The following is a 22,918-nucleotide window of genomic DNA, read 5'->3' as shown; positions in this document are numbered from 1 at the left end:
TCCTCCCCGACGAGATCCTCTCTTCCCCCGGACGAAGCACCAACTTGCATCCGCTGCCAGGAACAACTGCCCCCGCTGGAGTATTTTCACCACTTTAAGGTACCGTGTCTGCCAGGCCTCCCTTTCTAAAGATTGCTACAAGGTAATAATAACCCCTTAACCTTCTGGACTGGGCTGGCCGCCTTGACCCTCTAACTGGTCCCTTTCTTTGGTCCAACTCCTTTTTGAACTGTTACAAGACTTTTGTGCACTGCAACCGTGTGTCCTTGGACACATTTCGTTTTGATCCTCTTAAAGCGGATCAGGCCTACTGACTCTGAATTCACGGTGTTACTTTGCCTTCCTCTCTTGTTGTGTTCATGAAAAAGTGTTGGGATCTGTTTCAATTGATTCTCTGCTTTTCTCTACCTTTTTAAAACAAATTATTAGAGTGCCATCTACGTTAAGCGCTCACCGCTGTCTGAAAATAAGTGGGGCTTTACTTAAGACTTGTCTAATATTCTTTTAAGGGAGTGTATATCTTTCAGTGACCGTGTTTTTGAATTGCTTACTATTAGTGCCTGTGTGTTTTTCTAGATGTGGTTTTAAATTAATAATGATATCTCTTTTACACCAAGCCCTGGTCAGTGTTTACTTGTTCTATTGTGTTCTCTTGACCTATTGTGAATACTCTGTATACTGCCTAACTCTTCTTGAGGGAAGTCTGACTGCTCAGCCACAGCTACCAAGTGAATCTGTGTGGTACAGACTGCTACCAAGTGGGTTTACTGCCAAACACCTGTAGTCCTAAATCTTTTGCAGTGGTCCCAGAGGGAACTGCACAGGTTTCTGCCTAACAAATTCATAGAGATGTCAGAAATGTGAGGAGCGAAGGAGAGTGTGGAGTCAAAGGTGACCCCAAGCCTCACAGGTGGGAGCAGGAAGAGGGCCCATAGTGGGCGGCCAGGGAGTGACAGGAAAGGAAGGTGCTGGTGAGCCAATGAGGAGGGTCTCTGTCTTACTGGCATTAAGGCAGAGATCATTGGCAGCGCATTACTCCTGGACAGATAATCCGGGATGAGAGAGGGAGAAGAGTCGGCTGAGGGGAGTCTGAAAGCGAGATGAGTGTCTTCCACATAGCACTGAAAGTTGGAGGAGAGGGCAGCTATGCGGTGGACGAGAGGTGCCAAGTATTGGTTGAACAGCCAGGGAGAAAGATTAGACCCCTGGGAAACGCCACAGGTAGTGAGATAGATAGAGGAGAGGAGCGACCCAAGTTGGACCTGGGAGGGTTGGTCAGAGAGAAAGGAGGTCAGCCAGGCCAGGGCCTGATCAGTGATACTAAATCAAATATTGCAATGCCTTCTCCACGCTTGATACTAGTATTCACAAGCTACTTGTTCACACTGTACAAATCAATATGCAGTCTGCACAAATGATTATAGTCCACACTGTGTGTTCAATCTGATATTGTCTTTATGTTGACATTATACGGTTCGTGAACTTAATCACCAATAGCCAACACGTGTTTCGACCGTTATGGTCATTCTCAAGGCTATATTGGTCCAATTCGCCACATTCAAATGCACATAAACGCATTGACATTACCGTTTTAAACAGAATTTTGTATGCACATGATTCACAATAAAAATAAACAAAACGTTATGTTTCATGTTACCAAGTAAAACATTTTAAAATAAAAAGTACTATCAGGCAGCTAAGGATACGCATCAGAGAACACTGGTTAAGTTTAAGGAACACAGAACCAAGAACACCTTTGGCCATATATTGGCAAACAGAACACCAAATGGATAATGTACAGGATGTAAGATTTTTGGGGCTGATGAAAGTCAAAAAGGGTAAGAGGGGTGGGGACACCCAATTGACACTATGTAGAATGGAAGCCAAAACAATTTGTCTTTTGAGGTCCACGGAATATGGTTTAAATTCAGACCACAAGATGTATGTTTTTTTGTAAATTCATTAAGAATTTGTGATTTATCTAGGTATATATAATGAGCTAAATGGCCTGTGACATGCCATGTTGATCACCTGTTTAGTGCATAAGGCATAATAGTTCAAGCATTTTTTGTTTTTTTCAGTACAATAGGATGCATTTTTTAAGGGTCCTAGCCTGAACCCAACATGTCGGCCCGTTCGCGTGGCGCTGCGTTCGGGGCGTGGTGACGTTGCGCGTAATCATGCGCGTGACGTCATTGCGCCGAACGGACGTCGCGGCCGCGGATTTGCTGCGAAATGCAGCATAACATAATATTGCGTCTAGCGCGAGCAGACGCAATCAAGAGGCAGAGGAACGAGGGATTGAACGCAGGAAAAGGTAGGACCAAACAATATAATTCCCATAATATGTGCAAGCATAATTTAATAGCTTTACTTATAAGTGTCCTGTCAAACTTCTTAGGTTACAGGGAACTATCCCAGTGAGGCTCAGAAGAAGATACTACGAATTTTGTTTTGTTTTCCTGGCAGTACCATTAGGTGGGCATTTATCCATATAGTGTGCACACATATTGGGTAATCAAATGGTCTATTTAACCATTGCACATTATGATCACATTTATTTATATAGATGTCAAGAAAGTAATACGCGATAAGGGTAAGCCTATTTAATACTTTTAGACACCTGACCACGGAAGCACAATTGGGTGAAATGGTAGGGACTTGTTCACATGGGTGAATGTTTGGAAAATCTAAGGAAGGAGAGCAACGGGTGGTCAACTGGCGTGGTCACATGGCATTGCAAACAGATCACAAATGCATCTGGCACTTAATTCACCATATTATTCATTAGGTATGATAATGTGTATTAGATTGTTAATTAAATATTTGGTTCTTTTCTTTATTTTAAATTTCCATGGATGCTTGCATCTCTCGAAACCTACTTCAACCTGTGTGGTGTGGTTTTATTTAAAACATTTTTTACTTGGTAACATGAAACATAATGTTTTGTTTATTTTTATTGTGAATCATGTGCATACAAAATTCTGTTTAAAACGGTAATGTCAATGGGGGGCGCTGTTGAGCAGCCGTCAAGATGGCAGCCTAGCTTGTTAGCTCCGTGTGTTGCCGCTGCATATCCGACGACATCTGCGGCCTGCTTCTTCCCTACGCCGGGATTCCTGATCCCCTGTGCCCTCCACAACTAGGGCTACGTGCCACTGCAATCTGGGCTCGGATCGGGCCCCCGGAGCCGGAGTTCGGCGCGTGCAACATTCTCCTTGGCCTGGCTGCCTCGCTGCTGCTGCCCGCCCAATCTCCCGGGCCCTGCGGGGTGTCCGCCTCGCACTGCCTGCGACCCGCACCGTGAGCACCGCGGGTCGGGCGGCGCCCCCGCTGGCCTGTGCTGCGGCCTGGGTTGGGCCCCCACTGCTCTGCTCCGGCCTGCCCGTGCCATACTCGAGACCGCCTCGCTGGGCCACGCACGGGCCCTCCGGCGGGTGCGCCCGGTGCGGCCCTCAGCACCATACTTGGACCTGCCTCGCTCGACTGTGAGCCCGCCGGAGAACTGCAGATTCATCCCTTCGCTGACGGGGCCCCAGGTGAGGCGCCGCTCCGTCTGCTGCGCGCAACATTCGACATTATCCTTGCGCCCAACCGCCATCTGCCACCCCCGGCTGGAGCCTTTTGTCCGTGCTGCTTACCCCATGGAGCGCCCATACCCGCCATCGCTGCCCTGCACCCCGGCCGGCCTCTGTTTGCACAAGACTACATGTGCCCCTCCTAGTGGGCCTTGATCCACGCTCGGACATTGGACATAGAGCCTGCCTTCTCCCTGCGCTACACCGCCTGTCGACCACTCATATCTGTTCTGGTGCGGCCCTGGCTGGGCCCTGCAATTCCACTGAACATTGCCTCTACTGTCCCTCTTGCTGCGCCTACTCGGATGGCGGCCCGGACACTGGCCCTCCATCAGAGCGTCATAGCGGCTGCTCCACACCATTCTGAGGCCGCGGACACTGCCGCCTCCACCTACGTTCCATATGTACAATTGTGGCCTGGCGCCCTGCCTCACTGATCCGTGCTTCCCCGACTGCAGAGCTTGTGGCGCGCCTCCTTAACACGCTCGCACTGGTCCCCACTCTGAGCACTCGACGCCCTAAGATCATCTGCTACGATGTCAAACAGATCCAGGAACACTAATAAAGCCGGGGCTATGGACAAATTCGCCAAGCCCGCCCCGAGGTCCGACTCGGCCCACACGTCGGACGACCAGGTGTCCGATGTGCTCCCTGCTGAGGCACCCACCCCAGACCTCACCTCAATCATGGAATCCATGGCTAGAAACTTCGCAGCGTTCCACGAAAAGCTCGATGACATCAATGCCAATGTGGCATCGCTCAGAGCCAAATTGGACCAGCAGGGGTCGAGAATCATGGAGGCGGAGAACAGAATTGGAACCAACGAAGACAACATAGCCACGCTCCAGGGCACCGTGTCTACCCTGGTTGCGGACATGAAGGCGGTCAAGGCCAACTGTGATGACCTTGAATCTAGGTCGCGCCGAAATAATATACGCATCATTGGTGTCCCGGAGAATGCGCTGAGGGGCAGACTGGAACCGGCAGTCGAAAACCTTTTGAAGGAACTACTGGGCGATCCAGACATGTCACCCTTCTTTACCATTGAAAGGGCACACCGGGCGCTCTCGCCGCGGCCCAAGCCTGGAGACTTCCCGAGGCCCGAAAGTTTTGAGCTTCAAGGACCGCAACCTAATTCTCCGCCTCGCTCGGGAAAAGGGCGAGTTACGTATGGACTCGCAAGTGATCAGAATTTTTCCCGACTTTTCAACTGGTGTCCAGCAGGAGCGCCGCCAGTTCCTTGGAGTGAAGAAACTCCTCAGAGAAAGAAATGTTCCCTATGCCATACTTTTCCCGGCACGCTTGACGTTCACGTTCAACAACAAGTTATATTTCTTCACTGTGCCGTCTGAAGCGGTAAAATTCATTGAGGCACATGTTCCCCTGCAACCTCCTGTCGATGACTCTATGAAAAATGACTGAACTCCATGTTGATCTGTGCTATTTCTTCGCAATGACCACATTCTGTTTGTTTCATACCACTATTTGCTCGCATCCATGGTTGGTTGCGTTCTGTATCCCCTCGGGTACAACGCCCCCTTATGCATGTTCAATTTTTGCCTTGTTCTCACTCCTGCCATGGACCAAATGCTTTTCGCTCTGCTTACTTGATTGTATTCACTCTGGCTGCCTCATGAACCTTCCTATGGTGACACCTGGTTGCCGGGCTGCTGAACCACTATGTTCCTTCTATTGACCCCCGTACTTGATTGAGAAAAACAGGGACATTTACAATATGACCGCTAACACTGTTTGCTTTGTAACGGAACCAGCTGGTTCCCAGCATGCTACTACGCGGCAATAGCGCACCCCACTGCGATTGCACTGCTCTTGGTTATGCCCTTGTTGCGGGCCAGCCCCGGTTGGGCTTCTTGGCGGACTGGCCATGTTGGGGTCGGCCCAGCTCTGCATTGTCGAGGGTGGGTTCTGTTTACACTGCTAAGTTTGGGTTGGTGGTGAGGGTGGAGGGTGGGTATGGGATGTTACACAAAAAAGGCAATCGAGGTCCCTCGGCATGCACAAAAGTAAATCACTTGTGCACTTCCGTCTTTGACCTTGGGAACACACACCATTGCTGGACCTGGGATGTTCACTGACATGTGTACTGTGAGTTCATATTCTGCTATTGAAATGTCCGCCGTCATAATGTCTTGGAACGTTCGCGGATTGAGCAATCACACCAAGGCTCGTAAGATCATGGCCTTTGCAAGCAGGCATGGCTGCAAGGTACTACTACTACAGGAGACACACTCCAACGCCCATATCCCCGGCACCATGGCCCCGTCATGGGGCCCCGCTAGATTCTTCACCTCTTACTCCTCCCAATCCAGGAGTGCCCTCACGATGGTACATAAATCGATCAAATTCATACTACATAAGAGCTACATAGACCCTGAGGGTCGCTACGTCATACTTCACTGCACCCTGGTGAACAAAGAATATTTACTTGTCAATACATATTGCCCCAATGTCGACTCTCCTGAGTTCTTTGATGTGGTGACCAATATACTATTGGGCTATGTAGGGATCCAGACTATATGGGGGGGAGACATGAACCTCATTCTGGACACTGTCCTGGACAGAACTGGCACGGCCCCCCGCGCCCTATCCAGTGCTGCACGTAGACTTCACGGCCACATGCGGACACTTAACATATGCAACGTTTGGAGGACATTACACCCCCAGGGCCGGGAGTACACTTATTATTCGTCGGTACACGACAGTTCGTCCAGAATAGACCTGTTCTTCGTGTCCAGTGAAACCATGGGCAGGGTGGAGGGGTCCCAGATCCTCCCCCGTACTCTATCAGACCACGCTCCAGTTGCTCTCTCGGTGAAGCTAAGCATGCCCGTCCCAACACTTAGCACCTGGCGGTTCAAATCCGAGGCCCTCAGGGACATTGTGTTCAGAGCCGAAATTCTGGCTGACATCAAATCCTTCTTTGAGCGCAACTCTCTCCAGGGCACTTCGGCGGCGATCCGGTGGGATGCCTTTAAGGTGTACATTAGGGGAATGTCCATCTCACAGGAGGCTGGGTTATTGAAAACAATTCGCGCGGCCCTGGGCCGCTCCGAAGCCAAATTGAAGCAACTGGAGCAACAATGCTCCACAGGGGCTGACCCCGCCATACTGTCCCAAATTAGCGAGGAATTGCAAGCATTTAACGCACTAGCCACCCGTGAAATCCAGTACTTCAGCCGGCCACTGGCCGCCAGGAAATACGGCGAGGGGGATAGGCCAGGAAAGACACTGGCAGCGTTGGTGAGGGGGGAATTCGGCCGAACTCAGATCACCTCCATCAAGGACCTTTTCGACAATGTACAATGGGCGGATCAACAGATTTTGGAGGTATTCACCGAGTTCTATAGGTCCCTGTATTCCCAACCTGCTGAACACACTGAACAACACATATGAGAGTTGCTTGCCCAGATTCCCACTACTGAAATATCCCCTGCCACCCGCGACCAGTTGGATTCCCCAATCATACTTGACGAGATAGTGACGGCCATCTCAAATCTGCCCAAGGGCAAGGTGCCGGGGCCTGACGGCCTCACTGCTGAGTTCTATCAAGAGCACATGGCAAATCTGCCCAAGGGCAAGGCGCCGGGGCCTGACGGCCTCACTGCCGAGTTCTATCAAGAGCACGTGGCCATACTGGCCCCCAGACTACTCGAGGTCTGGGACGAAGCACTCCGGGTCTCCATCCTTCCTCCTTCCATGCGTGAAGCTGTTATCACGGTACTGCTCAAGTCTGGCAAACCTGAAGACGAGTGCGGATCTTATCGACCCCTTTCCCTTATGAACCTCGACACCAAAATCTTTGCAAAGATCCTAGCGAACCGCTTTCTGCCTATCATGCCACACTTAGTCCACGAGGATCAGGCAGGCTTTATCCCCGGCAGGTCCACCTCCCATAACATCAGGAGACTGTTCAATGTTTTGTCCCGTATAGATCAGGATGCCCAGGCTGTGGCGGTAACCCTAGATGCCCAGAAGGCCTTTGACATGGTCTCGTGGAGCTACATGTGGTTGGTGCTGGAGACAATGGGCGTTGGCCCAAACATGATCGGGTTTATCAAATTGCTATAAGCCTCCCCTGTAGCACGTGTAAGGGCCAATTCTCTGACATCTGACCCTTTCACGCTTTTTTCGGGGCACCCGACAGGGTTGCCCCTTCTCCCCGATTCTCTTTGCTCTCGCAATAGAGCCAATGGCGGACTATGTGCGTGCACGCCACGCCCGCAAGGGAATAAGGCTGAAAGATGACCCCGAAATAATTTCCTTATACGCGGATGATGTGCTATTGTACATCAGAGAGCCCACAACCCACTTGGATCCCATACTAAGGGATATCACGCGCATCGGCACGTACTCTGGTTTCACGATCAATTATTCAAAGTCTGAGATCTTCCCGCTTACCAAATCTACCCACCGACCCACCACTGAGTACCCCCTCCGCTGGTCCCCGAACGGCATCAGATACCTAGGTGTGCAGATATCCTTAACTAAACCTACCCTACTGACCGACAATTATGGGACCGTAGCACAGTCGGCTGAGGCCAAAATGTTGAGGTGGCGCTCTCTCCCATTGTCCATGGCGGGTCGACTCTATCTCATTAAAATGATTCTGCTTCCTAAGCTCCTTTACACTTTCGGTAACGTTCCTACATGGCCTGGGAAGGGATACTTCACCAAACTACACACACTATGCGCGCAGTTCCTATGGCATTCCGGCGCAGTGCGCAAGAAGTGGATGGACATGGCGCTCCCATATAAGCAGGGGGGTCTCACGGCTCCAAACCTGGTTCTCTACTCGACCGCGGCCCAGGCCCAGCATGCCACCCATTGGTACTCCGGCTCCCCGACACAGCCGCATGTCAAATTGGAGCGACTTGCGGCTATCGACACCAACATGATGTCCCTTATATTACATCGTCGTTACACACCTGACTCTCCTATTGACCCTATCGGTACGACCATTAGGGCCTGGAAGCGTCTGCTGGATCCAACTTCCGAGTCCTCCCCTTATTACAAATGGCTCCCGGTGTGGGATTTCCCTGGCCTAGAACCCACATGTGACACTGCGTTAGCCCAACACTGGGGGGCCCTGGGATATCAGGCACTGTCCGACTTTTACCCCGAAGGTAGATTTATAGACCCCCAAACATGGAAACAGGGCCACACCAGATCCGCCTTAGAGACTCTCCAATACTATAGACTACGGGCAGCGTTTCGCTCTACATGGCCCTCATTCCCGGATGAGCCTCCAGATAACCCGGCAATTGCTTACATTGCCAACTCTGGCGGCGCCCGCGGCGTCGTCTCCTCACTATACAAGATCCTGCAGGAGACTGCCTCTACCCCAGTTCTCCGAGCGCGGGACGATTGGGCGGGCGAACTGGGTCTGGAGATATCCGATGCTGCCTGGGGCGAAATGTGTCCACACACCAAAAAGGTCTCCCTCAACTTTCGCTTCCGCGCCATGCTGTACAAACTCCTCAACAGGCTTTACTACACCCCACGTAGGACCACGAGGTTCATCCGCACCGCGGCTACCCTGTGCCCCCGGTGTGGTGCGGAGGAAGCTGAACATTTGCATATGTTTTGGGCCTGTAGGGAGCTGCTGGGGTTCTGGGATAGCATATTGAAAATGCTTTCCGCAATAACTGACACCGTGGTTGACCCTGACCCACTGGCGGTTTTGTTCGGGGCCTGGAAAACCGATGGCTCCAGACGACTGGCCAAATTTCTGAATATAAGTTGCATGATTGCCAAAAAGTGTATACTCCAGAGTTGGAAATGCTCTTCTCCCCCGTCCTATCACAAGTGGCTCCGCTTCCTCACCTGGGCACGGAATTGTGAGGAAGATTATTTGACTACGCTCCCCGCCCAATCTCGCCCCAGAAATATTTGGGGTGAATTTAACACCTACCTTAACAACCTCAGCGAGGACACCCCCGTGTCCGGTATGTCCCTGCCCCATTGGCCTCTGACCCCACTGGATGAAGCCACACTGTTGCTCCTCCTCAGGTATTGCCATGTTGTATATGCTGTGATTGCTGTATCGTAATTGTTGTGCTGGTCTACGATGTAACTGCTGTATAAGTTTGTTGCCTCTTGTGTGTGCCTTTGTACCTCTGCCGCCAAAAATAAAAACTTTAAAAATAAAATTAAAAAAAAACGGTAATGTCAATGCGTTTATGTGCATTTGAATGTGGCGAATTGGACCAACATAGCCTTGAGAACGACTATAACGGTCGAAACACGTGTCGGCTATGGGTGATTAAGTTCACGAACCGTATAATTTCAACATAAAGACAATATCAGATTGAACACACAGTGTGGACTATAATCATTTGTGCAGACTGCATATTGATTTGTACAGTGTGAACAAGTAGCTTGTGAATATTAGTATCAAGCGCGGAGAAGGCATTGCAATATTTGATTTATTTTCACTACAGTGTGAACCCATGTGGAGGGTTCTCAGATTGCGAGTCTCCCGCTGCTGATGTTGAACTTGTGCTAATTTTGCTAATAGGTTGGTGAATAGCGCACGGATACGAGTATCAATCCACAGAAATTTCGAGGTACAGATCAGTGATACCCAGGTAGTCATGTAGCCGGTTGAACAGGATGGCATGGTTGACCATATCGAAAGCAGAAGAGAGGTCAAGTAGGATGAGGACAGAAGGGTGGTTAGTATCAAGGTTTGAGAGCAGGTCTTCATGGATGTTCAGGAGAGCAGTTTTCATGCTTCTAGCCACTCTGAAGCCAGACTGATTGTCATGGAGACGACCAACAGATTCTGTGTGAAGGTAAAGCTGGGAAATAGCCAGCTTTTCCAGGAGTTTGCCCAGAAAAGGAGTAATGGAGATCGGGCGAAAGCTGGACAGGAGGGGTCGGCTGAGGGTTTCTTAAGAAGACGGTGTACAAGAGAGTGCTACAGGGGGAAGGGAAGGTTCCAGTGGTGAAGGAGTGGTTGAAAAAGTTGGCCAGCGCTGTAGCAAGGGTGTCAATGTGGTCCTTCATGGTTTTGGATGAACCGTAGAGGACCTGTTTTGATGAGGCTTTCATAGTTCAGGTTTGTCTAGAGAACTCGTCAGGGGTGAACAAAGGAAAAGAAGAGAAGGGAGGAGGAGAGGTGGCCGCAGGAAGGCAAGAGGTACTGAAGTACTTCTGAAGTACTAGGGACTTTAAATTCTGTACATTACACTCCTTCATAGGTTATACATTGTATCCTTGTGTGTTGATACTGTTTCCCTCCGGGACTGCCTATCAAAAAGATATCCTTGACATTGGTAGCCCTCCTGGCTGTGTTGGACATTGTGTTCCCATGTGCTCAACCTCTAATTGCTATACTGTGCTTTAGGCATTTGTGTTGAGTATAATACTTCAGGCAGAAGGTAATAGTTCTGCTTGGTACCTTGGGATTCTGAACCCTATCATTATTACTCTGTGTAATATTGTCTAGAGGTCTTTATCTTAACTTGCATCTGAAAGCTTATATTTATGGGGCCTACCACAAGGTATGGGGCCTACATTTAAGGTTAAGGATTGAGTTAGGCCTTTACTGGCCATTTACTGTTTTTTGTACCTACACTATGCTCTGCACTCTGCTCTGTGTACTCTGAATACTTGTTTTCCGCTATCATAAATAGTTTATATGTGGCTTAGTATCAAGGTTTGAGAGCAGATCTTCATGGATGTTCAGGAGAGCAGTTTTCATGCTTCTAGCCACTCTGAAGCCAGACTGATGGTCATGGAGACGACCAACACATTCTGTGTGAAGGTAAAGCTGGGAAATAGCCAGCTTTTCCAGGAGTTTGCCCAGAAAAGGAGTAATGGAGATCGGGTGAAAGCTGGATAGGAGGGGTCGGCTGAGGCTTTCTTAAGAAGACGGTGTACAAGAGAGTGCTACAGGGGGAAGGGAAGGTTCCAGTGGTGAAGGAGCGGTTGAAAAAGTTGGCCAGGGCTGTAGCAAGGGTGTCAATGTGGTCCTTCATGGTTTTGGATGAACCGTAGATGACCTGTTTTGATGAGGCTTTCATAGATCAGGTTTGTCTAGAGAACTCGTCAGGGGTGAACAAAGGAAAAGAAGAGAAGGGAGGAGGAGAGGTGGCCGCAGGAAGGCAAGAGGTACTGAAGTACTAGGGACTTTAAATTCTGTACATTGCACTCCTTCATAGGTTATACATTGTATCCTTGTGTGTTGATGCTGTTTCCCTCCGGGACTGCCTATCAAAAAGATATCCTGGACATTGGTAGCCCTCCTGGCTGTGTTGGACATTGTGTTCCCATGTGCTCAACCTCTAATTGCTATACTGTGCTTTAGGCATTTGTGTTGAGTATAATACTTCAGGCAGAAGGTAATAGTTCTGCTTGGTACCTTGGGATTCTGAACCCTATCATTATTACTCTGTGTAATATTGTCTAGAGGTCTTTATCTTAACTTGCATCTGAAAGCTTATATTTATGGGGCCTACCACAAGGTATGGGGCCTACATTTAAGGTTAAGGATTGAGTTAGGCCTTTACTGGCCATTTACTGTTTTTTGTACCTACACTTTGCTCTGCACTCTGCTCTGTGTACTCTGAATACTTGTTTTCCGCTATCATAAATAGTTTATATGTGGCTTTATAATAAACTGTATATTTTTACAGTGTACCAATGTGGCAGGGCAGTTATGGGGACCACACCTGGTGACGCAGGCGCTAACATCACTACCACACCTAAACACACTCATCCGAACCAGGACTCGACACGCGTGTCGAGTTCTTGGAAAAAGAAGGCACGTAGAGAGCGTTCTACTGAATCGGTGTCCTCTGGGCGTTCCAGGTCGAGATCGTCTCATGACACAAGGCAACAGTCCACAGTTGCCAAGAGTGCCCCACTTCCCCAAGTTACAGAGGTACAGTCGCCAGAAGATAAATCCGACCTCCATCCCCAGGCCGCACACCAGAAGTCGGCTCTGGCAGCCCATTCGGTGCCTGCTTCCGAGTCCCGACGTGCACACTCGTAGGAGAGAGAATCCTCCCCCGAATCTCGACGCCAGGCGTCGAAAGGCTTAGAAAGGGTGAAAACTTCAGGAAAACACTCTTCTACTCAAGGGGAAGGGGGTAAACAGCAGAAAAAGTTAGTACACACTACTTCTGCTCCTCAGACACATAAGGACACACAGAAGTCTTTAGATAAGGGTAGTTCCACGACCCCTGTCTCTGCCCCTAAGTCCAAACCTATTCCTCCCGCTTCTCTGGGTCGGTAAATAGGAAGGGAACCTTCTCAGGAGGTTGTCATCCTCAGCTGCAAAAAATGGAGCAGTGAAGAGATAGATAGAGTAATGAGCAGGATGTCTTCCCTGGCCGATTTCTACTCTAAAAACCCAGAACATTTCCTTTCTTACACTCCAGATAGTGCTACTCCTTCAGGATCCAGGGACCCTCAGCCCCATAGTAAAAAACCTCGATTTGAGACTCCAACTCAGGGCCTAGGTTCAGACCCTTATTATATACAGCCTTATCAACATTATAGTGAGGATCCACAACAATATTCTGAGGATCCAGACCTACAATTGCTGGACGACCAAACTGGGGTAGATTATTATGGAGATGACGAGGGCCAGGATGGGGAGGAGGAAGATTGCAGAAGTCTACAATTTAGACTCTCTAGTTGAGAAAGAACCTCAGGTTACCGACTGTCCAGTAGATAACCAGCCCATGCTAAATGAGGTCTTGGCTAGAGCGGCAGAGCACTTCCGCATTGACACTCAGGGGGCACTAGAAGAAAGGGACTTTGCTGAAGAGCTAGTGGGTGACAAAAAACCCATTGCTCCAGCCATTTCTATTCTTAAATCGATCCAACGTAGGATTGATCCTTCCCTTCTTAATGCTAATCTCACAAGGGCTGTGAACCCCAGAATAGAAAAGTTGTTCAGAGCCACCCAGTCTGACCCTCTTTACATAAGGGGGCAACTGAAGCCCGACTCCTTAGTGATTTCTAACACCAGAAAGAGAGCGGGAACCCCGCTATCGTCATCTGAGGCTCCCCCAGACAAGGAGAGCAAAAGGATTTATGGGTTGGGAAGAAAGGGAGCCTCCACCTCCGCTTACCAAGCGAGAATCGCCAACACCACCACTCTGCTGGCAAGCTATAATTGCCACCAGTGGGCGAAGGTAGCTGCTCTCATTGACTCTGCACCGGAACCTTTAAAGGGTCAGTTGGCCCAAATCGCGTCGGAGGGTAGAGCTGTGTCAAGTTGCATCCTCAAAACAACCTTTGACGCCGCAGATAATGCAGGCAGACTCATAGCAGAGAGCACTGTCATTAAAAGGCACGCCTGGTTAAGAGAGTCAGGGTTTAAACCCGAAACACATGCAACCCTTATTGACATGCTGGTTGAACAAATGTCCTGTTTGGCAAAGCGGTAGAGGACGCATTAAAAACTGCCAAAGACGAGTATGATACTCTGAAGTCCCTGGGACAATTGACAAATAAGCCCACCAATCAAAGAGGGAGTGGTAATTTTCATTGCTCACGCGGCCAAAATTCACACAGGGGCTCCAATTATACACAGGGACAGGGTACATCATGGGGTAGCAACGAGCAGACTACCCAGAGTTACGGCAGAGGTAACAAGAGGGCCCGTGGTAGAGGCAGCCCCAGTAGAGGCAGTACGTCTCCTGCAAAGCAGTGACGGTCCACTCAGGGTCCCTTCCCATGCATCCCCAGTAGGGGGGCGCATTTCCAACTTCACCCAGGCATGGGAAGGGATAACATCAGACAGATGGGTGCTGTCCACAGTGTCCGCAGGATACTGCATCGAACTGCTAGAGCGCCCCCGCAACTACCCTCCACGACAGAAAATACACTCCCTGGACCACCAGAAGATCCTCCTTGAGGAAATCTTCAATATTCTCGCAAAGGACGCGATAGAACTCGTCCCGGGCAACCAGGTAAACAAAGGAATCTATTCAACTTACTTCCTTGCGCCAAAGAAAGATTTGACAATGTACCCAGTATTAGACTTATGCCCTGCAAACAAGTATGTCAAGCCCCAAAAATGTTGCATTACTACTCTCCAAGAGGTAATCCCACTTCTAAAAAGAGGGGATTACTTGGCAACATTGGACATGAAAGATGCCTATTTTCATATTTCCATGTTCCCAGCGCACAGAAGATTCTTGCGCTTCAAGGTGGACAGTCAGCACTAGCAGTTCAAGGTGCTGCCCTTCGGTATAGCCTCGGCTCCAAGGGTATTCACCAAGGGACTGGCGGTGGCGGCGGCACACCTACGCAGGGAGGCAATCCCAGTGTATCCTTACCTGGACGACTGGCTAATCACGGGGGAAACCCCAGTAATTTGCAGATCCAACATCCAAAGAACGATCGACCTCCTCTTCGAATTGGGTTTCTCGATAAACGAGAAAAAATCAACCCTGGTGCCAAGCACCTCCAAACAGTTCCTAGGAGCTATCCTAAACACCCAAGAGGGGTTGGCCTTTCCATCAGGAGAAATTCGGAATATGCTGCTGCAAATTCCTCAATATCAGTCCGGTCGACAGATAAGGGTGCGCAAAGCGATGCGTTTGCTAGGCATGATGGGGTCATGTATTTGCCTGGTCCCCCACGCGCGCCTGCGCATGCGACCCATGCAAGAATGGTTGGCGAAACAGTGGTCTCAGGCAATTGGTCAGTGGGACGATCTAGTGGTCGTTTCGCCAACACTTGTACAAAGTCTTCACTGGTGGACAAGAGAAAACCTGTCAAAGGGGAAACCCTTTTACGATCCGGAGATACCAGTTGTAGTCACTACAGACGCGTCCCTGTCGGGGTGGGGAGCACACCTATTCCACCACACAGCTCAGGGTCTCTGGTCTCACACAGTGGCCAAGAATCATATCAATCTGCTGGAAATTCTGGCAGTCTTCAGAGCGCTTCGAGCGTTCGAACCCCACCTGTTGAACCTGTCAGTACAGATCTTAACAGACAGTACAACAGCAATGTTTTACTTAAACAAACGGGGAGGGACTCGTTCACCAAATCTGTCCAGGCTTACCCAGAAAATTTGGACATGGGCACTCAGACATAACATTTACCTGTCATCTCAACATGTTCCAGGGGATCTCAATTCACTGGAGGATGCTTTGAGCAGGGATACCCTCCCAAAAGAACACAAATGGTGTCTGAACAGAGAAGTCGTAGGAAATCTCTTCTCAGAGTGGGGTTTCCCCACTACAGACCTATTCGCCACAAGCGAAAACAGACAATGCCCAGACTTCGCATCCAGGTTTCCCGAGCCTGGCTCCAAGGGGAACGCCCTGTGGATGAAATGGTCAGGGATGTTTGCCTATGCTTTTCCACCAACTCCTCTTATGAGGAAGGTGGTCAACAAGATGCACAGGGAATCGATGACACTCATCCTAGTTGCTCCTATGTGGGTGAGACAACCGTGGTTCCCACACCTGTGCAAACTAGCAGCGTGCGGACCCATCAGACTCCCGTGCTGGTACAACCTACTATCCCAGCACCAGGTCAGACAGTGCATCCACAACCCAGCTCAATGAACTTGGCAGCATGACTCCTGAAGTCATAGAGTTTGGTCACCGCAACTTACCAGAGAGGTGCATGGACATCCTAAAGGAATCTAGGAAGCCAAACACTAGGCACTGTTATTTTGATAAATGGAAAAGATTTGTTATCTGGTGCCAGAATAAGCAAATCAACCCGGTTGATTGCACTCCTTCCAGTATTGTGACCTACATGCTCCACCTGCTGGATGCAGGATTGGTATTTGATTCACTGAGGGTACACCTGGCGGCGCTGTCAGCCTACACCACCTCCCATAGCAAAGTTTTGTGGTGGAAAGTACCAGTGGTTAAAGCCTTCATAAAAGGGGTAAAGAGACTCCACCCTCCAATTTCTAACCCACCACCAGGATGGGATCTTAAAGTGGTGCTTGCTAAGCTCATGGGACCACCCTTTGAACCCATGCATAAAGCCAGTCTCAAACACCTGACCTATAAAACTGCCTTCTTAGTAGCCATTACATCAATAAGAAGGGTCAGTGAAATTCAGGCTCTGTCAGTGCAGGATCCTTTCTTTACTATTCACAAACTACACACTTTAGATGTGCGAAGAGTGGTCCTCTACTATGTAGACAAGACCAGGCAGCTAAGGAAAACAGACAAACTATTTGTCTCCGTAGCTAGAGGCAGAGAGGGAGATCGCGTCTCTAAAGGTGCCATCTCAAAGTGGATAGTGAACTGTATCCAGCTATGTTACTCCCTTTCTGAAAAAAACTATGTCTTTTACGCCAAGAGCCCACTCTACTAGAGGCACTGGGGCCACTCTGGCTTTCATTGCAAATGTACCCCTTGACACCATTTGCAAAGCAGCTACATGGAGCTCCATTCACACTTTTACTCAGCACTACTTCATTGACACTCATTCCAAGACAGATACTCAAGTGGGACAAGCGGTTCTAAGACATCTGTTTGCTCATGACCCTTCTCACATCCCACCTCCTTCTTCTAACACTGCTCGCTAATCTATGCACAGCATGTGATCTAAGCAGATTCCACAAGCCTCAGAAGGGATACATTACTCACCGTAATCGTGTTTCTGATGCTTGTATCTTAGTTTCTATCTATCTGCTTGGATAATCTGTACTCACGCTACTCCTCATGCTACCTCATGTCAGGAAAAATACAATCTGAGGGTCCTACACGCATGAGGGATCATGGGTACAGTAGACGTCACACTAGGGATAGTATTACTGGCACGCCCTGTGTCGACGCCCATTTTCGAGTTTCAAAGAACAAACTGTAATACTCTGCAACTTCCACTAGATGTCGGCCTATGCACAGCATGTGAATCTAAGCAGATACAAGCATCAGAAATACGACTACGGTGAGTAATGTATCCCTTATATGTGGTACACTAGGAGAGCCCTAGCTTTTGAGTCGCTTTCCCCGATATTCACCGGTCTTCAGCGTTCCTATCCGCTGGCTCCCGCTACCACCTTTTTGCAGGTCGACGGGCCAGCCTTTGCGAGCCCCGCTCGCATGCTGGGTGTTGCCACTTCCATTGCTCCTGCATGGGCACGGACGGCATCCTCTCTTCCCTGCTTGCTGGCAGCTCTGGCTGCTCACTCTCCAACACGGGGGCTCCCACACATGTGGCAGCTGAACGGCCCACTTGCCTTGGGCTCCACAGGTCCTCTGGAATGTCGGCAGGCGTCCTGGCTCCTCCTCCTCAGATCCCACCACGGCTGCCTCCTCAGAACACAGCTCCCCTGCTAATTGGACTTGCCTGACCATAGTCAAATGGACATGCCTGACCCTCACAGTACTCTGCAGGCATCTTCCTCGTACCAGTACCAAAGTAGTGAAAGGAAGGTTTAGTGTTCATTACTCTTAGTCATCTGTTCCTCGTCCCAGTACTTTCACAGATTGAATGTGGGGAAATGAGGGGAACCATTTTACAGTAGCCCATAAAGGCCGGAGGAGGGTTAGGTAGGTTGTCAATAGGGAAAGGGGATTACCATGTCTCACCTACCTTATTCTTGACCCATCTCTTCCTCACTCTCTTACTAGTGTTTCCAGATTGGTAATAGCTCCTTTCTTTCTTGGTCAGTGGTACAGGGATAGCAGTATCCCATAACTACCTCTGGAATAGAGGACTCTTCCTGAATTGGGAAGGCTGAATAATGCGTCTCACCTAAGGCCATCTCGGCCTCAATCCCCAAAGACCTGCTATCCAGGGGATCCTCCCTGTTAGGGAGAATTCTCTCTTTAGGCTGAATTTCCTAACATAGTGAGTCCCCCAGCAGCTTTGCTGGATTTCTGGAGTTTGTTTTTTTCTCCTGCCAAGAGTGAGACTCTTTTTCTCCCACTCTTGGACATGATTTATGGTGTTCCTTTGACTGTTAATGTGTTTTATGGGCTATGGGGTCCTTTACTCCATAGGGCTCATGTGTTTTTACTATGTGTGTTACACAGCACCCTCCGTGCAGTGAAACAGGGGTGTCATAGTGACACCCCACCATAGACTCCATACCCTGGGACTGACTACTGTCTCCCAGGGCATGTAAAGTCACCATTGGCTTTACTAGTCCCAAATTACTAACAGAAACCGGTACAAACCATCATATTGTGGATGTACTGGTCAGGGCAATTCGATTGCCCCGGGGTCTGTTAGTCGAGGGGGCACGTCTCCGTCCCCCCTGATCGAGTTTTGGCTGGTGGCAGTGGATACTACTTTTAATATTCAACCGTGAATATATCCCTATGGGATTTTCCCATTGTTCGAGGCTACCAACTTTAATTATTTAATTCTCATAGCCTCCAACATACCGCCGGTTTATTTATTTAATATTAACTCACCGGTTGGTATTTTTTGCCAGGACTCGATTCTAAAATGGCGTTTGTGTTCTCTTCTGTGACTCCAACCCAAGTCGAGCCCTTTGTTCCACTTTTTGGCGGGCTTCTCCTCAGAAGCCTCCAAAAGTGGTGCCACTCTGTCTCCGTACCACAGGGTGTGTGGGAGGGGGTTTAGGCACCCTGCACTGAGTTACCTTGGTAACTCAAGTCGCACTCTTGTGTGATTGGCCCAAGTGGTGAGCCGGCCGGCTCACCACTTAGCATGTTTGATTGACAACTCAGCTGAATGAATGGGGGTTTGCTGCATAAAAGCAGGGCTTTGGGGACTGGAACTTCAGAAGTCGCCACAGGACCTAAGAATCCGAGGAGGGAGAAGCTGAGCTGACCTACCACGACGACACCACCGGTGGAGCCCTGCGGAACCGACTCACCACTTCCTGACGACAGAGAAGATCTCCCGGCTGGAGAGGCTTCTTCCCCTGACTGGTGGGCACAACCAGTTTACCTTCTTTTCCTCGCATCCCAGGACGTCTTGTGGTCGAATTGCCCGTGCCAAGCACCCCGGCAACCGGATAGCCACTTACCACTGGACCGCAAATAAAAGGACCGCTCCTTTTACCTGAGAACTCTGCGGCTGGTTTCTTCCCTGGCAGTGCAACGGACTCCTGTCTTCCTCCCGACGAGATCCTCTCTTCCCCCGGACGAAGCACCGACTTGCATCCGCTGCCAGGAACAACTGCCCCCGCTGGAGTATTCTCACCACTTTAAGGTACTGTGTCCGCCAGGCCTCCCTTTCTAAAGATTGCTACAAGGTAATAATAATCCCTTAACCTTCTGGACTGGGCTGGCCGCCTTGACCCTCTAACTGGTCCCTTTCTTTGGCCCAACTCCTTTTTGAACTGTTACAAGACTTTTGTGCACTGCAACCGTGTGACCTTGGACACATTTCGTTCTGATCCTCTTAAAGTGGATCCGGCCTTCTGAACTCTAACTTCACGGTTTTACTTTGCCTTCCTCTCTTGTTGTGTTCTTGTGAAAGTGTTGGGATCTGTTTCAATTTATACCCTGCTTTTCTCTCCCTTTTCAAAGCGAATTATTAGAGTGCCATGTGCGTTAAGCGCTCACCGCTGTCTGAAAATAAGTGGGGCTTTACTTAAGAATTGTCTAATATTCTTTTAAGGGAGTGTATATCTTTTAGTGACTGTGTTTTTGAACTGCTTGACATTAGTGCCTGTGTGTTTTACTAGATGTGGTTTTAAATAAATAATTATATCTCTTTTACACCAAGCTCTGGTCAGTGTTTACTTGTTCTACTGTGTTCTTTTGACCTATTGTGAATACTCTGCATACTGCCTAACTCTTCTTGAGGGACGTCTGACTGCTCAGCCACAGCTACCAAGTGAATCTGTGTGGTACAGACACCTACCAAGTGGGTTTACTGCCAAACACCTGTAGTCTTAAATCTTTTGCAGTGGTCCCAGAGGGAACTGCACAGGTTTCTGCCCAACACTGGTGTACAGCGGTGGGATTTGTATTGAGTATACACTTTAGTGTGCTTTTTGAAATACGTTAGGACAACTAACCACAGAGCTTAGCACTAAAAAGCTAATTTTCTAACTATGTCTGCTATGGAGAGTTATACCCTAGAATCATTGTCTGTCAAAACAGCTGATTGCTTAAAAGTATTGTGTAGACATAAGAATCTCTCTGAGAAAGGCAAGAAAATGGAACTTATAGAAAGATTGTTAGAAAACCAAAGTCTGGGAGGTACAGAGGAATCTACCCCCCCCAGCAAATGTAGAAAACAGTGATGGTATTGATCTGAATCAAAGTCTTGATAATGAGTCAGAAGAGGAAAGTGAACCTAATGAAGTTAGCCACTCTGAGCCTCTGTCTGCCTTACCTACTGTACCTACTGGGCCTATACCAGGTCCTACATGTAACCCTGCTTATTTTGAACTTGAAAAAATGAAGCTTGAATTAGAGTACAAACGTTTCATTGCTCAATCTGAAAGAAACCAAGAGCTAGAGTTCAGAAGAATGAATGCCCAGGCTGAGCAGAAGCAAGCTGAGTTAAGACTCAGAGAAATAGAGATTAATCATGAAGTAGAAATGAAGAAGTTGTCTGTGGAAAATGCTTCTCTCTCCTCTGGTTCCTCTAGGAGTTCCAGTCCCAAAAGACCCCGGATGCCTAAGGAATTAGTGGGTATGTATGAACCTAAGTTGGATGTGTTGGATTGGTTAAAAATGTTTGAGTATAATCATGGGCTCCAGGAAATCACAGGGAATGAGTTACTTCCCTGGTTGTTCTCTAGGCTTCCCCCTGTTGCAACTGATGTGGTAATGGAGTTGGGGGAGGTGGATAAGAAGGATTATGAATGTGTGAAACTAGCTTTGATAGCTAGATTTGGGAAGACCCCTTCCCAGTACCTTAAGAGGTTTAGGACCCTCAAAAATCATGATGGCACCCCTTGGGCTACCTGGGTGAGTGAAAGTTTGAAAAACTTAGAGGGATGGATTAAGGGTTACAGAGTTAACACTTATGAAGGAATGAAGAATCTTGTAATGTTGGAGTCAATTTATGATGCCTGCTCTCCTGAGCTCAGACAGCACTTGGCTGATTCAAAGGAATTAGATTCCAGGAAGTTAGCTAAGGCTGCTGACTTGTGGGTTGCGAACAGGGCCACTCACAAGGATTCTGGGGCTACTCAGAAAAAGGATGATGGAAAAAAGCCAAAAAAGGACTCCAAAGAGAATTCTAATAATTCCAATTCCAAAGAGGGCCCCAAACAAAACCAAAAGCGTAAGCCACAAGGGAAACCAAATCAGGCTAGTGTACCTCCTGGTGCCAAACCAGAAGGAGGTCAGAACAAGCCACCATTCCAGAAAGCATTTGGTAAATGCTTTGTTTGTGGCTCTACTGACCATGTGAAAGGAGATCCCAGATGTAAGGGTACACCTTCAGGGGTCCAGCTTGTCTCCTTAGCCTTCGCTCCAGAGGAGGAAGTACAAATGGCAAGTGGAAACTTTCTATTGCTGGCTGATGAACCCATTGGAGTCTCAGCCAGTGTTTCTTTAGTGTCTCTGGGTTTGTGGGAACAACAGAACTTAAATGTCTATAATTCTATCCCAGATAGTACTAAAGAGTATTATAAGGACAGTGTCCAGGTGAATGGTCAGGAGACTCCTGCCATTAGGGACACTGGGGCCAGCATAACTGTGGTGGACAAATCGTTTTTTCAGGCTGAGGATGTTGCTAAGGCACCCAAACGCCTCACCAAGTTAGCTGGAGGGCCTGTGCGGATGCTTCCCCAATTACCAGTTCTCATCCAGTGTAATGACATGACTGTGAAGATACCTGTCAGCATACAAAGTGAGGTGCCAGGAAGGGTTCTGCTGGGTAATGACTTAAAAACTCCTGGAGTAGTGTCACATGCCCCCAGACCTCCTAGTAAAAGGTTACAGGAGCTCACCACACCTGCAAGGGAGCCAACCATGAGAGGTACTCCCAAGGAGATGATGAAGAAAGAGATCACTCCTACTCCACTGGAGATGTCAGCTGCTGTCTCTAAGAAACTAGAAGGAAAAGGGAAACCTAAAACCTCTAAAAAGAACCTCACAGCCAGCACTCCAGTGCAGCCAACAAGGACTTCCCCTAGGTTGTCCAAAGTTACACCAGTAACTCCCCCTCCAGCTGAGGCTGAGAGGGAAGTACAACCCTGTGTGGTTGAACTAGACTCTGAAGAAGAGCTATTGGAAGGCCAGGAACTCATTGGAGATCTGGATCCTGTTCACCATCCTGAGCTGCAGTCTTTACTGGCAGAAGGTGGACCCAACAGGGCAGACTTCAGTAAGGGACAGAGAGAATGTCCAACTCTGGAAGGTCTTCGCCACCAGGCAGATGCTCAGGCTGAAGGGCAAGAGCCTGGGAAATATAGGTTACTCTGGGAAGATGGCCTCTTC

General features: G+C 48.9%; 1 protein-coding gene across 7 annotated transcripts in view; it reads left to right on the top strand.

Moving 5' to 3' along the window:
- The window catches only part of KIF1A (kinesin family member 1A), a 4,129,412-nt gene that overhangs the window by 1,876,494 nt on the left and 2,230,000 nt on the right, over positions 1 to 22,918 (top strand). The window lies entirely within an intron of this gene.

Source organism: Ambystoma mexicanum, chromosome 10 (genome assembly GCF_040938575.1).
Source record: "Ambystoma mexicanum isolate Mex_15411 chromosome 10, UKY_AmexF1_1, whole genome shotgun sequence".
Classification (NCBI taxonomy): Eukaryota; Metazoa; Chordata; class Amphibia; order Caudata; family Ambystomatidae; genus Ambystoma; species Ambystoma mexicanum.
Note: the sequence above shows the minus strand (reverse complement) of the source record. Positions and strands in the feature narration are given on the sequence as shown.